Raw genomic sequence first — 18099 nt, forward strand, 5'->3', positions numbered from 1 at the left:
CAGTCACATACCGACAGGCCTGGTAATCAGCCATACATTTGATTCAGGTGTGTTGCACCAAGAACACATCTAAAAGTTGCAGGACACCAGCCCTGGAAGGATGGAGTTGCCCACCCATGTTGTAAAGGGTTTTTGCCACATCACTTCATTTTTCTGTGCTTATATTTTTGTGTTGTGTTTTTCATACTTTTCTTTGCATTTAGCTAGCTATCTAGTTTATTATGTGTTCTTTGTACTCTGAGTTACTCTAGTTTGTATTCTTTGTTAGAGGATTCTCAGTATCTTTGTGTAGTCTTAGTCATGTTTTTGCTTTCAGCCTTTATCCCTTTATTGGATTAATTCAGTCCACCTGCACCGTGCCAATCAGTCTCCTTGTTTTCACCTGTGCCATCCACTTTATATACCCTTGTGTTCTGTTTACCTCTTGTTGGAGTGTACTGTTTTACCATGCCATGCCTGTCCATGACTGCTTACGGTCATGCCTGTTTCTAACACTTCAAACCTGGCTGTAAGTTTTCACTTTTTACCTATTAAAACCCTTCTACTCACCGTGCTGATTGCTGTCGGTCTGCATTCTGGGGTCCAATCCAAAAACCACATCCTGACACAGACCGTTTCCTCAGACCAAGACAAAACAAAGCCAGATCAAACCGACATCACAGAAAGCTGAACAAGATGAGCACAAACAACACAGGTGGGAGTCGTGCAAGCAGACCTGAAATGCTCTGAACTTGTTGCATCCCAGCAACCCCTTTTTGTCACCTTTTTGTAATTATTCTGGTAGATGAAAAGCAGTCAGATTTGGCAGCCTTCACAGCCAAGACCTGCTTCTGTGTGCATACATTTTCGCAGATTTGGCAAAGGCAGCCTAATCAGACAACAGGGTAGCGAGCACACCACCTTGACAGATCTCCAAATTACATGTAAACAGGATGGCAGGGGTAGAAACAAATGACCAAAATAAGGGGGTGGTGAGAGGCTAGAGAAAACGTGGGCTTGCCACCAGCCATACTCAGACAGCACAGCATCATGATTCATCGTTTGTCAACGTCACAGAGCCTGTTAGATGGATATATTTGTCTTTTAAAGGTGGAAAGTCACTCGGATGAGGATGTCGCTTCTGGCAAGAAGGAAGGTATTCAGTCAGCCCCATTAAAGAGTGACATAAGTCGAGTACAGCCAGACAAGAAATCTGTGATCCCCTGATTTAAACATTTACTGCTTATAATAATTTTTTTATGTATGTACAACAATGAGAGTTCAGTTGTTCTGCTCCTACACATAGGCTCTGAAGCTTGGATGTTGCTAGAATATACAACAATTTACACAGAGGAGAATCATCATCTTTATATTTATATTAATTCACCATCCAGAAGGAGCTTTTTATCTAGTATCACTTTTAGTACAACACCCACCTCAAAAGAGAGAGGCAGCTGGGAGTATTTATATCAGAACTAAGTGACTGTATGGGATTAAACAAAACATTATTCTCATGTTTTCCCTCAAAAAGCAGAAATTCTCCCAAAAGGGACAGTTTGGATATTTTGAGGTGGTTTCTGTGGAGTTGTTAAGAGCAGTCGGGGTACCTCCTAGAGTAAACAGCTGTCAGAATAAAGATTGGAGAACCAGGTAGAACCTTTAACACAGAGGAGTTCAGCGAAATGTTAATCAGAGCTGGGCAAGTTCCACTTAAAAAACAAATCTGGACTATCCTTTAGAGGAGGAGTGAAGGATGGCATCACATGTGGCTCTTTTATCATTAAAATTCAGATTAAAATCAAAATGTAATAATTCTTTGTTATTTTATGAATTCTGGGTTACCTTTTTATCCAATAAAACAATACAATGTGAAAATATTTTCACTTTTAAACTGTCTTTAAGAGGTTTGGTTTGTGTAAATATTAAAGATAATCTGTTAATCTAACATATTTCAAGAGATTGCCTGGTTACTATGACTAGATAAAATGATCTTTATCATGGCCAGGCCTGACTGGTCATAGGCTGGTCGGAGAATCAAAATTCAGATATTTTTCTGACCAATGAATGCACCATTTTCAAGATGTAGCAGGTTGTCCAAACCAAAGCATTATGGCACAATATAAAACCAACACTTGGAAGAAACGTTTTACCTACACTCTGCCAAACTTAGCTCTGCATGCCATTTGCAATGTTGCTGTAAGGACAATCTTTGACACTAGCCCAAAAAGTGTTTCTTTCTATTTTATTTGGAAGCAGCAGTTAGAAGAATGTAGATGAAGGCAGTTGACAATGCAATGATTTGTTATTACTTTAAGCAGAAACAAAGAACATGTCTGATCAACTACTGTTCTCTATGTCATTTGTTTGCCCTAAAAACCCTTGTGAAGAAAATCAAATTGACCCAGAGCTGAGTTAGTCTGACTTAGGGCTGAACGTGTTACTGCAAATTTACTCTTTTATTCTTATGAGATGTTAACCTGTCTTTGTCATGGAGCTTGATAGATTTAGGAATGCTGGAATTTTTAGTTATGGAAATACACACAGGGAAATTGATGCTTACAGCTAGTGATGTTAACTGTGCTGATTATGCTAATCACAATTTATAATGTCAGCTCCAAACCTTTTTTTCTTTGTTCTAAATGAGTAAAAAACCCATTTCATAGATTGCTCTTCCAAACAGCAAGGTAGGAAGTTGTCTCTGATCCTAATACAAAAAATGTAAATTGCTCACAGAAGGAAGGCGAATTAAGAAACATTTGAGCTAAATACAGATTCGGCTGGAATTGGAGTTGGCAGGTCATAGCTTTGCAAAAACCACAGATTGGAAATCGGCCACAAATCTCAGCTATGTGCATCTTTATTAAAATAAATTTTGTTTAAATCAGTCTTGTGGCATAAACTGATTGCATTTTGTTGCTGGCCTTTGTCCCACATCAACAAAATAATTTTTCTATGGCAACTGAAAGGTTAGAATAAAGAATAAAATAACGTTATTTTAGGGTATGATCCATTGTTAGAGTAAAAATACATTGTTAACGTTTTGTGAACACCTTGTTCCATTTAAACCTTTTTACTGGCAGTTGTTACTACCAAATATCATGACATATTCAATCATAGAATGACCAACTGGGACACTTTTGGAAAAACTTTCTTATGTTTTCAGCTGTCCTGACCTGCATGCACTCCAACATTACTGCTTTACTTCAGCTAGAGACAAAGCAGTGAAATGGTAAGGAGTTATTACCTAAAACAAGAGACCGATACCATAAATAGAGAACATGCAAGTAAATCTTTTCTACTGCAAATTTCTGCCTTATTGCGCTCAATTATGCGCATTATATCATCAGAAGGGAGTCCATCTAACAGTGAGTGAGTGCCAAAAACTTATCCTGTTTGTGCAGACACAACATTTCCTGAGGACTTAAATTAGAGTGCAGCAGTTAAATCCATGTGAAACAAGAAGCCCTTTATGAGCCTTGAAGCATTAAACTACCAACCTCTAGACATGAAAAGGCACCTAAAACAAGTGGTTAAAGAGGGATTTACCATCCCTGCAATTTCTATGTTCTCAGGCTGGCCACATATCCCACACATACACAGACACACAGCCTCCAGCGATATGAGAATAGACGGCGGACTCCATAATCCAATAAGTTGTGCTTCTTGTGCTAAACCCAGTGAAGTCTGGCACACAGAAGGAGACTGTGGAGAGTTTGGTCCTCTAAGCCTCGCCTGTAGGAGTGGGATGGAAACTGTATTCGGTGATAATAAAAAAACAAAATAAATTGTGAAAGCTCACCTCATCTCTACCATAATGACAGCTCTTATTTCCCATAAATGTCAGGGAATTATTATTTAACGATGTAATTTCAAGCTCATTTATTTTTTCTTCTTCAGAAAACACAAATTAAGAGAGTGGAGCGCTGGACTCGCCCACCAACTGTGCTGTGGAGAATAACTGGTGATGAGGATGAGATTGGACGGAAGATGTTCTGCTTCACTGTCCACAGTATCATCAGTCAATAAGAGGTAGGCATTCATTTGGAAGGGAAATTATTTCTGGAGAGCTGAAGGTTCTCTGAATGAATTCGCCTACATGCCTGCTTGAAACTGACAGAAGAATTTATACAGTAATGGCAGTTTTCATCCACACACTTATGCGAAATTAATTTTCGTCCTATTGATGCTATTTGTTCTCAGTCAGAGCTGGAAATTAGCAAATATCACTTTGTTCTCTGATCGACCACAATAAAAGCTAAAAATGCAGGCCCTTGCATCTGTGTTGCACAGTTTGGAAAGACACTCTGTACGCTCTTGTCATTTGCATACTGCTGCTGTCTAATCTCATTATTCAAAATGCGAGCAAGTTAAATTCTAACCGCAACTAGCTTTGACCATAAATCTAGGCCATTGTTCAACACTATATAAAGTGCCTAAATTTTATTTATAATTTTCCTCTGGTTCATGCATATTTATGTACTCACATGATTGCGAGCAGTAAAAGCCTGATTATCTGGATCATTTAGATTTTCATTGATTTACTCAAAAAACAGCTTGACATGAGGACAGCAAAAGAGCAAAGAGACCTTACAGTCTGACACCACAGTGTTACGAAGAAGCATATATGAAATCAGATAACACCTTCACCTTCTCAAATAGAGACACAAGTAGAACCAAAAGCTCAAAATACTGGACATATTTTTCATGGCTATTTAAGGTTGGCCAGACATTGTCTTTATTTAGCCCAGAAAATATGTCGTAAATGTGAATCAGAGTTTTAAGGAATTTGACTCCGGTACACTTTGCTCTTTGGTTTTGTTTTTGCATTACAGAATATACATATTTACAATGTACAATGTACACATATATAAATAAAAAGGTGCATTTGCGACATCTGTATGCTGTTGTTTTGTACTCTATGGAATGTTCAGCAGAGAAAGAGCCTGGGGGAAGAAACTGTCTCTGTAGCGGCTGGTTTTAGCGAACAGTGCTCTGTAGCAACGGCCTGAAGATAAAGCTCTGAACAGTTTATGTGCAGGGTGTGTGGGGTCTGCAGAGATTTTAGCAGCTCTTTTCCTGTATAAGTCCTGGATGGAGGGAAGGTCAGCCCTGATTATTCTCTCTGCAGTCCTGATTATTCGTTGCAGTCTGGACCTGTCCTGTTTTGTGGATGAGCCAAACCACACTGAGATGGATGAAGACAGGACAGATTGAATGATGGCAGTGTTGAAGATGACCAGCAGCTCCTGTGGAAGGTTGAACTTCTTGAGTTGCCTCAGGAAGTACAGTCTCTGCTGGGCCTTCTTCCGAACAGTGTCTATGTGTGAGGACCATCTCAGGTCCTCAGAGATGGTGGTTCCTAGGAACCTGAAGTGGTCCACAGCTGCTACGGTGTTGTTGAGGATGGTGAGGGGGGTGTATGGGGGTGGTGTTCTCATAAAGTCCTCCACCATTTCCATGGTCTTGAGTGGGTTGAGTTCAAGGTAGTTCTGACAACACCAATGTACCAGCCGATCCACCTGCTGTCTGTATGCAGACTCATCACCGTCCTGGATCAGACCAATGACAGTGGTGTCATCTGCAAACTTAAGGAGTTTCACAGATGAGTCCACTGAGGTGCAGTCATTTGTGTACAGGGAGGAGTGGGGATAGAACACACCCCTGGGGGGCACCAGTACTTATTGATCTGGTTCGGGAGAAGATGCTCCCCAGTCTCACCTGCTGCTGTCGGTCCGTCAGGAAGCTGTTGATCCACTGACAAGTGGAGGCTGGGACATTGAGCTGGGTGAGCTTCTGAAAGGAGCTTCTAGCAGCAGCTAAGATAAAATAAAGATAAAGAAGGCTGGCTCTGTTCTGGGGACTCCTCTAGAACCTCTGGACATCATTGTGCAAAGAGGGATTCTTCATAAAATGAAGAACATTATGGAGAACCCTGAGCATCCTCTTCATGAGACTGTCCTACAACAACAGAGTGTCTTCAGTCAGAGTCTTCTTCAGATCTGCTGTAAGACGGAGCACTACAGGAGATCCTTCCTGCCCACAGCCATCAGCATCTACAACGGCTCTTTGAAGAAACCCTCATAATGAGCTACAACAACATTTAATTTCCCTGTGGGATTAATAAAGTATTTTTGAATTTGAATTGAATTGAAAAGCATGACTCAATGACGTCTTTAAACATTTACAATGATACTTCCTGAATAACATTCAGATACATTTTCAATAAAGCCTGATAAATATGGCCATTGTTGTTCACCATTTTAATAACCTTTTTTTAAAATAAACTGTCATTTAAATATGATTTCTGTCCTGATTAGGAGTTCATTTTCTATAGACGTCACAAACTTTCTTTATATTTCATGTGGGACATTTCAATGATTTGAAAATGAATGGTGTGAATAAAATTAGTGGATTAAATTAGAAATATATGTTTATATCTAAATAATTGATTAATTGTTGAATAAGTACATTTTTATTATTGTGTTGCATTTAATGGTGCATTTCTATATTTTATATTTATATAAGTCATTTATTTATTTCTGTATGTATTCTTAATTATGGCAGTATTGGTCTTCCATTAAGAGAGACAAGAAACATGGACAGAGAGAAAACCCAACACAAGTTCCTGAAATGGGATCTAAGCCACCAATACTGCATTGACACAACCTAAACAGTTTGTCATCAGAATCGTTTTCCACAGATGACATGATGGCATAGAAAATGGGTGGAACTGGCACTAACCACGGCACGTGGAGTTCTATCTCTGGTAAGGTTTTTAGAGTTTTTTTAAATTTTTATAAACTGCTGTTGCTGCTTGTATAAAAACATACACCCACAAGGTTATCCAGATGAATGAGCGATGTGGGCGGATGAGCCAGCTCTAAACTGAACTGCTCATTCTCACTGGAGAGGGAAAAAAGGAAGACTTTTGACACCAGAGTAGCTCAACTGAAAACACAGATGGCAAATATCATCAGGTTCAACTGCGATTACATGGTCTGAACAATCCAGTCTGAGCAGTTTTCCTGTGTCCAATCTCGTGAACCAGAAACAACAGAATAGGTTTTAGAGAGATGAACTGCACATACTTGCACTGTTTAATTTGAAGCATTTATGATCTATTTATTTTAAGCATCAAAATATGGCATTTAGAGAAAATATCCACAAAGACCGAGGTTGTTGTTACATTTTGCACTATACCTATAACAAAAAATAAAATAAAATGCACATTTACAAAGTAAACACCACATATTTCCCCTTTTAGATTTATTTAATTTAATTGGTCCTTTATTTAACTTAATTGGTCCTTGTTTCTCATCTAAATTAAGAGAAAACAGACCATAAAACAATTAAAAACATCCCCATCATGGATTTGGTCCTGACACAAAATAATCAGACCAAGCCGTCGTGTCTCAAAATTTCATATCTTCAGTTTTGTTGAAGCATATTTCAATTTTCATGTGTTGATGTGTGACAAGCCACTGATAGTGGAGCATTCACGCAGGTCAGTCTTCATTAAAATGTTTTAATGAGAATTTAATGATTGGCTTCATAAATCAGCTGAGAAGATCTGATAAGGATGTGGATATATGGAGAAGACTCTCACTAAAATAAAACTGATAAATTATGATGGACAAATAACATTAATCCAAATAAAACTTCTAATTAACTTTTCTTTTATCAAATAAATGGCTGCTATAACACTGGCTGTAGTGAGGGATTTTTGAATATTAGATCAGGTAGTTGTTTGGCCCATTTAGACATTCTATTGCCTTGACTGTAAGAGTTCTGTTAGCAACAACAGGATAAGCTGTATCATGTACAATGTGCAGATGTTAATAGACAAACAATTTTTTCCCTTTCCGCCACGATACTGATATTTACCTGGCATCATCATCAGAGCCACATGAGCGTTCAACTAACCTTGGCTCTGAGGGGCACAAAATAACCAAACATTCATCGATTCATTCTCTAAACCTATTTTGTCCTTCACTGTATGGGTGTTAGTCACTTTCCCCTTCTCCATTTGGCCTTTCTGGTATTATTGTACCCAACTATTTCAGGAATGGAAGGTTGCTGTATGCTAGGGGACGTTTTGTAGCCAATTTGACAATCGATAATTTGATGTAAGTTTCAACAAAATGGGTTCTGCTGCAGGATGTCTGATATCTAGCATGTAAATTTGTAGAAGCCTTGGGGATGTTTCATTCCCACTGTGACAAGTTATGAACCAAATGTTCTATAAGCTTCCAAGACTCTACTGTAAAAAAAGCACAGCAATATGAATCCAGTTTTGTCAGGAATGGAAAGGAACCGCCGGCCATGGGACGCTTTCATACCATTCAATTTGTGTTTGCCTTATAGATTGTTTTTGTAATCACTTTGACAACCAATAATTAAAAGACTTTACTATAATCTATGGGTAGTCTAGCATAAGGAAAATGGGGTTATTTAAATACAATTTTATAATTTGTGGTTCATTCTGTAAATGACTTTTTGGGGTGTTAAGAGGAGGTGACAGTACAGTACAGTTTTGTACCATCCATGAGTGAATTCATTACAACATTGTGGACAGTTCGTACACACTTTGACAACGATATTTTAAAGTTAATTTCTCAAATCTACACATAGCCCAGTTTAAGAAAAAATTTTTTTTCTTTGATACTGTTTTTTTAATCAGACCTGACTTTTAATACATACCATGCATCAATTCATGCCAGCTCTGAGGATGTTTTGTACCCACTGTGACAACTTTTGATAGAAAGTAATTACCCTATTTGTCCCCTTGGGGAAAGCCCTGGCCACAGCACCATTTCCATTGCACAGACAACCACCACAAAAAACAGAACCAAAAACATAAGATAAGAATATAAAACATATAAACAGAACACTGTTCACACTTAGCAAAGGTCCGCAATCTGGCTTTTGTTTCTGTTAACTGTTTTATTTGTTCTGGGCCTCTACGGCAGCAGGGATCAGGCTTTTCCCAAAGCCACCTCTCCTGCAACTTAGTGCTCTGCATCTGCCTCCTGAGGAAGTTGAAGTTGGTGTTTAATGGATCCATGTCTTGTTCTGTTGAGGTTGCAATGTGAGGTAATGGTCCTGTTGCTTAAGTCTGTTAAGTTTGATGTGGGGAGACCTATTATCCTGGAGGCTGTAGTGATTTGTCTGAGAGTTTGCTATCAGTATATGAGATTGGATCATGCAACAACTGGAGGTGGGGGGCAACAAAGAGTCATTTCAGTTCAGCTGACAATCTTTAATAGCTCCTTTTCTGGATGTCATTTGTTTACAGGACAAAAGTAAGTTGATTGTCCAATATTACCCCTGGGTGTTTACAACGGTCAATTAATTCCACTGCTTGTATATTAATGAAAGTAGAGTATTGATATAATAGGTGACTGATAATTAATCCTTTGTTTCAGTGACCTAGAGATAGAGATGGACGTCCCAACACACCTGAGTGAGGATAATCTATGTAATTTACTTTTGTCTTCCTGTAAGAGCATACGGTTTGATTCCAATACAAAATATCTACCAACAGGAGGTTGTTTAGAGTTTTGGTAATAAACTGGCCCAAATTTGGATCATAGTAACAGTGGAAATATTCTTCCGAAAATAGTGTTCCATTAAATTCAACTGTATGTGAGATTTAGGCACTTTTATGATTATTTATCATAAAGCCACGAATACTAAAAAATGGTACAAATTGGCAGATGTTCTTGTAGGATACACATGAGCACTGTAAGAAACTGGACAATGGAAGCTGACATTAGAAGCTCCACATAATGAAATTTAAAAGTTTGGGATTTTTGAGATGCCATACTTATTATGTTTTCTGAAATGTTTTATAAATTTGTAGTGTTTTGCAAGGTGAGAGTCGCTGTATATGCTAAAACTTCAGCTGTGCATTATTTTTTTATTTAACTGAAGCCTTGAATGTTTCAGGAAAGGCATTAGGGGAAAAGAGCCTGAGGAAATACTTACTGTGAAGCTCAGCATTGATGTTCTACTTCTAGAAGGATTTGTTAAGTCAAATTTTTTGACCGGGGTACAAGCTTTACAAATCAAATACATGTTCTACATGTCATGTGGACATGTTTAAATTTCCTGGCAGCTACTTGACTCCATAATCCTTTAAAGGTTGGGGCCACAGACATGTCAAACACTCACATTAACAGAGAGCAAATAAAAAGCCTACTGTCTTTGAATGGCAGCAGCTTACTAGCTGTTCTGGCATGTATGCAAGCATTTTTACATGGATTACAATAAATGAATGAATACAATTTTTTTGCATTGGTAAAATCTCTATGTGGTTCACCGAGAGTTTACAACAGTGTTATATTCTAATTAAAAACATTTATATATTATGTAAGAAATTATAATATAATTATAATCTAACTTTTTTTTCAAAGTTCTATCAAATTATTTCAAGACTGAATACAACACTCAGGCTAAATAAAAAAGTAATTCATCTGCTAAAGAAGTAATTCAGTGGTTTTAAATCCAGTAATAATTGAACTACAGGGTGAACTAGAAAATCTCACAGGAAGTGCAAACCTGAATGCATTTTACCACCATGTAGACATGAAATGAGTTACAAAGCAGTCACTTCCAATGATTTATGTGTTGCAAAAACAAAAGAAAACATTACACTGAATTTTGGATCATCAGCAGCAAACCTGAGTTCATCAGACAAACATGGCTTTGTGGTGTTTTTGTGGTGTTTAATCATCATTACTTAACAACAAATAGTAGCATCAATTCACATTGACAACCAACAGTAAGGCAGACATGTCAAACAGTACATCAAGCAAGTTTCAAACATTCTTCCACGGTTTAACATTAAGAAAAACTATTTAGAAAATGTGAACTTTTTGCAGCATTTATGAAATAGCAGTGTCTTTTGTTTGGTTTACCTCAGTTCTCAGTGTTCAGTAGGAGAAATCTAGCCTGTTTTGGGCTTTAACAACTACACTGAAGTCGGGTTGAATATCTGAAGTGGATATGCAAAGGACAGCACACAAGTGATCATCACTAATAGATGGTTTGTATTCCAGATTTGATCAACTTCATCACTGAAAAAAAGTTTCATTACAGATGTAGGTAGATCCACAGGGAGCAAAAATCCTCTGAGCATGCCTCCTCAGGGGTAATTTCATCTTTTAGTGAGGAAGAAAACTGACAGTGATACTGACTCAAAATGCTCTGCCAGTAGATTGTCAGACTGCAGATCAATGATTTCAAACTGGACTTCACTGGGTGCATTATCCACATTATAAGTAGAGGGAGAAGAAATCATGTGCATTTTACTCTCAACTGTTTTGAAGTCTTCCGATCTTCAACATGGATGGAGAATTGTTAAGGTGATTTAGCTGATAGTGTGACTTTCTGCAGTGTTGCCCTCTAACTGACTTGAAAGAAACTTCAGCCAAGCTATACATTTCTGGGGCAACGAGGCCCTTGTGTTGGAGCTTAGTATTTAGTTCATTCATTAGTGCAGTCACCTTAACAAGAAAGGGCAGACCTGCCATCAAGTCTGCATCTCAGAGGTCTGGAATGTCCTTGTCTTTCTTTTCACATAAAGTTTGAATTTCTGCTCTTGGGTTCCGTACTCTTTTAAGGACCTTGCCCAGGCAGAGCCATCTGGTCTGGTAGCAAATATCAGAATGTTCACTGTCATGCTCCTCAAACAGTGAAACAAACTGTGATTCGGTGCTCTTGCCCTGATGAAATTAATTATTTTAATTACAACATCAACAACATGGCAAATTTTTAACATTGACTTGCACATTGTCTCCTGATTAATGATACAATACAGTATGCCGGATTAATTTCACTAACTTTATCTTGCATCCGGTTCAAATGTCCAACAATTTTCCCTGTCAGATTGGGACAGCCATTGGTTGTAACACCTACCAGTTTATCGCATTTTAATCCCAGCACCTCAGTGGATGCATAGCTGCCAGCTCCTCCGTCATCTCAAAATCTTTCGTTAATCCACATTCAAAGATAAGGGACTAGGCTGTATCACGGCATTCACAACACTTGTTTGGAGCCAAGGAAAAGCAATTTGATTCAATATGTTCTAACAGAAAGCATTCAAATATCCTAAAAAAACAGATGGATGCTTTATAAGAAACCAAAACAGTACACAATAAATTCCAATTCATTTGAACCTTTTATAACAGAATATTGTAAGATATTAGCTCGGTTTGTGCCAAAAACAAAGCTGAACTGAGCATGTTTTTTGTTTTTACCAATTTGATCAATGAAAAAAGGTATAAAATTTGTATAATTAAACAAAATGACCAAAAAATCCATCCATTTATTTTTTACACACTGCCTTGCAACCATATTCATACCCCCTTTGAAAACCATGGTTTTCAAAATTTGTTACAAATCTGAAAGGTAGAGCTTGGTGTGACATGTATTCGGCATTTCTGATTACTGCTCTCGTTGCCTGGCCTGTCAGGACGACGTCCGTGTCTTGGCAGGTTTGCCATACTTGTTACATTTTCACTTGATGGATTAAACAGCGTTCCATTCCTTGATCTTCATTAATCTTTTTGCTAACTAATGCTTACGTTCACAGAACAGCTCTATTTACACAGATTAAACTACACATAGGTGGACTTTGTTTACTAATTAGAAGACTTTTGAAGGTACTTGGGTGCACTTAATTTTATTTAGAGGTAAATGTGTAAAATAGGACTGAATACAAATGCACCACATTTTGAGATTTTATTTGGAAAAGCGTTGAAAAACCATGTATCCCTTTTCTTTCACTTCACAATAAAGCACTAATTGGTGGTCATCTACCATTACATTGAAGTTTCTGAGAGTAACAAGGTAGGTATATTCTATGGCACTGTTTCTGGCTAATCCTTTTCTTAGCCACAGAACCCCACTTGAGCATTCAATGGATATGAGCAGGGTCCACCCTGCATAGGTTCTCAGTCTATCACAGGGCCAACACTGAGACAAACAGTCTAACATACACATTTGCTCCAAAGCACAATTAGGAATCCCCAGTTAAGGGAAAAGCATGGAAAACCCACACAAAAAGGGAATTGGGTGCTATGTGAGAGAAATCAGCTAGTTCAGTATAGGAGCAAGATTCAGTTGCTCAGTGGGTGGTACAATTTGCATTTTGTTGAAGGGCTGGTTAAACTTAGGCATACGATGAAATGTTGGACACAAATTTCGAACTAATATTCCAGCAGAATAAACCTCAAGGGCAAATAGAATGGGCCTTTTTGAGGACATTTTTGTTTTATTTAAATTGGATCAGAAGTTTAAAGTACACCTAGTTCTACCAGCAACACCACTCCATGCATTGTTGCTACAAATAAATATACACGTTCTAGAACAAGGAAAAACAACATCACTTCCTCCCTTACGTTGGAAATGAAACCTTTACAGTACATTTGGTAGGAATACAATGAGACACCTGTCACAAAGGGAAGTTGTAGATGCCTTTATCTTCCTGTTAGGTGTTCATCTGTGGTATTTACAGTAACATGCCAGTAAATGCAACATTACAATGTTGTACAGCTGTGACATTTATGAGGAAGAAGAAGCAGCAAAAAGAGGAGCTTGCAATTTCCAAACCTTTCCACAAAACTTCAAGAAACAAATCGAGTCAGGGCTTTAGTATTTAGTGCTTATCAAATGCCCAGCCAAAACAAGCTTAAGGTCATCTGAGACTATCTTATGCTAACAATAAAGCTAACACCAGCAGAAAAAAACATCTACATCATTTATCCATGGCAGGGTTGCCAGCTCCTGTCTGGAGTGAGATTCAACCTTATCCTTACTGTCTGACTTTGTTCAGATAAATCGTTTTACAAATCCACTTTACTCCTGGCAGTGTTGCTGTGGAATTGTGTTCGGAACGTCCGGTTAAATAGTGGAGCCTAGCATGAAGCTGTAGAAGTAATATTTTTGCATTATAGTTAAACGTTTTTGTCTGATAATCACATGCTTTCAGACATGATGCTGCTAAGCTGAAACATGACTACTTGTTGTGTTGTTTGACTGCACTTATAATGCAAACCTACCCACCTTTGTCTTCATTCTCTGGACCTTGTGCTGACATATGGCATTGAGTGTAAAGACATAACAATATTTTCTCATAACCCTGTCCTGTCTGACCATTTTTTAATAACCTTTGAGTTTAATTTAACCGAGTACTCCACACCTGAAAGAAAATTTCCTTATAGTAGATCATTATCAGACAGTGCTGTAACAACCTTTGAAGAATCTGTTCCACTTTTGATTTGCTCATTATCACAGAAAAGCATAGTGGAGGGCAATAATTTTGTTTCTTCCCCTTCACAAATTGATTCTCTTGTTCATAGTGTTACTTCATCATTGCGTGGTGCATTAGACAATGCAGCCCCTTTGAAAAAGAAGGTAATTATTCATAGGAGGTTAGCTCCCTGGTTTAATTCAGAGCTGCGTATTTCAAAGCACAATGTTAGAAAATTGGAGAGAAAATGGCACTCTATACACCTAGAGGATTCCTACTTAATCTGGAAAAATAGCCAACTGTTGTATAAAAAAGACACTTCACCAAGCTAGAACAGCTTATTTCTCATCATTAATAGAAGAGAACAAGAATAATCCTAGGTTTCTCTTTAGTACAGTTGCTAAACTTACACAGAGTCATAGCTCTGTTGAGCCATCCATTCCCTTAGCTCTCAGCAGTCATGACTTTATGGGATTCTTCCAAAATAAAATTGATTCTATTAAAAATAATATCTTTGACATACTCCTGAAGATGATTACTTCATCCTCAGCAAGTGAGACAACATTAGAAGTAACTGTAGAAACTGATCTGTGTTTGGACTGCTTTGATCCTGTGGAGCTTCCTGAGTTATCAGAAATATTAGCTTCATCTAAACCTTCAATTTAGATGTTAAACCCAATCCCAACCAAATTATTTAAGGAAGTGTTCCCTCTGATTACCAGCCCCATTTTAGGTATGATTACCTATCCTTAGTAAATGGATATGTACCATAAGCTTTTAAGGTAGCTGTAATTAAACCTTTGCTTAAGAAACCTTTGCTTGATCGAGATTACTTGAAAAATTACAGACCTATATCCAATCTTCCATTCTTATCTAAAATTTTTGAGAAAATAGTTGCTAATCAAATGTGTGAGCATTTACACAGCAATGACCTGTTTGAAGAGTTTCAGTCAGGCTTCCGAGCTCATCATAGCACTGAAACAGCTCTGCTGAAAGTCACTAATGATATTCTTATGGCCTCAGATAATGGACTTGTGTCTGTACTTGTACTGTTAGATTTCAGTGCTGCATTGGATACAGTCGATCACAATATTCTCTTAGAAAGGCTGGAATATGCTGCAGGGATCAGGGGAAAAGCGCTAGGGCTGGTTAAAATCTTATCTGTCTGACAGATTCCAGTTTGTTCATGTAAATGATAAATCATCTTTAAACTCCAGGGTTAATTAGGGAGTACCACAGGGTTCAGTACTTGGGGCAATTCTCTTTACTATATATATGCTTCCAATAGGTAAAATTATCAGGCAGCATAAAATACATTTTCACTGTTACGCTGATGATACTCAGCTTTACGTATCCATGAATCCTGATGCGCCTAACCAGTTAGACTACAAGCATGTCTTGAAGACATAAAAACTTGAATGACTTTAACAAAGACAGAAGTTGTCGTCTTTGGACTGGAGTCTTTAAAAAAGAAACTGCTTAGTCAATCACTTAACTTGGATGGCATTAAATTGACCTCCGATAATAAAGTAAAAAACCTTGGTGTTATTTTTGACCAGGACATGTCATTTAAATCCCATATTAAACAGGTTTCCTTCTTTCATCTCCGGAACATTGCCAAAATTAGAAATATCTTGTCGAGGAGTAACGCTGAAACACTAGTCCATGCATTTGTTACTTCAAGGCTGGACTATTGTAATTCGTTACTATCAGGATGTCCACAAAATGCAGTTAAAAGCCTTCAGCTGATTCAAAATGCTGCAGCAACAGTTTTGATGAAAATTAAAAAGAGAGATCATATTTCCCCTACTTTAGCTTCCCTTCATTGGCTCCCTGTTAAATCCAGAATAGAATTTAAAATTCTCCTCCACACATATAAAGCCCTTAATGATTTAGCTCCATCATACATCAGAGATCTGATTGTTCCATACATTCCTATCAGAGCACTTTGTTCTCAGACTGCAGGTTTACTGGTGGTTCCTAGAATCTCTAGAAGTAGAATGGGAGGCAGATCTTTTGGTTATCAGGCTCCTCTCCTGTGGAACCAGCTCCCAGTTTTAGTCCGTGAGGAAGACACCCTGTCTACTTTTAAGGCTAGGCTTATAACTTTCCTTTTTGATAAAGCTTATAGTTAGAGTGGCTTAGGTTATCCTGAGCTATCTTCCTTATTTTGTACCTCAGTCTTCTTCCCTCCCTGTTGGATGGAGTAAGGCGAAGTCCGGTTTAGCCTAAACCGGCTCAGTTATGGTTGAGGTACAAACACACCCTCCATTTCTGCTACCTGTATGACCCCCTCTCTTTTCCAATGGTTATGGTCAATCTGACAGAGAGAGGCATCCCAATCGTTATGGTTTTTAGTATAACAATGGCCATCAGTGGGCTCTAGATGGACAAACTGTCTACTTTTAAGGCTAGGCTTAAAACTTTCCTTTTTAATAAAGCTTATAGTTAGAGTGGCTTAGGTTATCCTGAGCTATCTCTGTAGTTATGCTGCTATAGGCTTAGGCTGCTGGAGGACATAATGACCACTTTCACCCTCTTCGCTACATTCTCACACTACTCTCCAATTTTGCATTATTTGCTGTTATTTCAGCTTTTAACTTTATGTTCTCTCTCTTTTCTCTTCCTAGAAGCTACACCTGGCCTGACTCTGTGTCTACCTGTGACACCTTTCTGGAGAGGGGCATCGTCCAAGCTTCTGCTGGCAACAACTTAATGCTCACCCTCTACTGATGATACACTTGGCCCTGTCTTTCAGTGTTTAACCCTTTCTCTCTCCTAGACATGGCAATTGACTGAGCTTTTACTGTGACTAACTATGTGCTTTCTTTCAGACTCTAACCTTGAAAACTGGCTCAGAGTTTATCTGTTCTTTCTTTCTAGGTGAAACGACTAAAGGAGCTACATCCATTAACATTTACTTTTCCTTCCCATGGATTCCTGGATCAGTGCTTCTTTGTTCTCTTTGTGTCTCTGCTCTGTTCTCTCAAACCCCTAGTCGGTCGTGGCAGATCGCCGCTCACACCGAGCCTGGTTCTGCTGGAGGTTTCTTCCTGTTAAAAGGGAGTTTTTCCTTTCCACTGTCGCTTCATGCATGCTTAGTATGAGGGATTGCTGCAAATTCAACGCCAGTGACTGTCCACTGTCTTTACATGCTCATCCGGGAAGAGGGAATGCTGCAAGTCACTGACTCAATGCAATCTGCTGGGTTTCCTTAGACAGAAAAACGTTTTATACAATTTGAATAAATAACTGAATCTGACTGCACTGTTCAATGATTAGGATTAATCGGAATGTATGTACCTGACTTTTGTGAAGTGCCTTGAGACGACATGTGTTGTGAATTGGCGCTATATAAATAAACTGAATTGAATTGAACTGAATTAATCAGAGAAGCTTAACTTGAAGCTTCAACAAATGTGTCTTGAACATGTAGCCAAGGTGAATGGAGTTGACAAAGCAGCTGTCTATGTAATCAGATGCCATTTTTTTCAATTTTAAAAGATGGCTACGTATAGTTAGGCCCACAATTATTCATACCCCTGGCAGATTTAGATTTTAAATTATTTCCATTCAACCAAGAAGTTAGTTTCTGATACGAAATGAGACATGAAAGATAATAAAGCAATGTTAAAAGGAGCATCACAAAAGACAACTTTTGTTTTTTGATTAATTGTTATCTTATTCTGCATCCATCGGTGATCAGGAAAGTCACTTTAGTGACAGGCCCTTAAGTTCCATCTGCATATTTAAAGTATTGTCCATGTGTGTGGCAGCACAAGCTTTGTTCAACTAGATTTTTGACAAGACCACAACAGCATTTCTAGATGCTGTTAGCAGGTGAATTAGTGTGGTGAATTATCTGT

Source organism: Girardinichthys multiradiatus, chromosome 12 (assembly GCF_021462225.1).
Source record: "Girardinichthys multiradiatus isolate DD_20200921_A chromosome 12, DD_fGirMul_XY1, whole genome shotgun sequence".
In the NCBI taxonomy this organism is placed as follows: Eukaryota; Metazoa; Chordata; class Actinopteri; order Cyprinodontiformes; family Goodeidae; genus Girardinichthys; species Girardinichthys multiradiatus.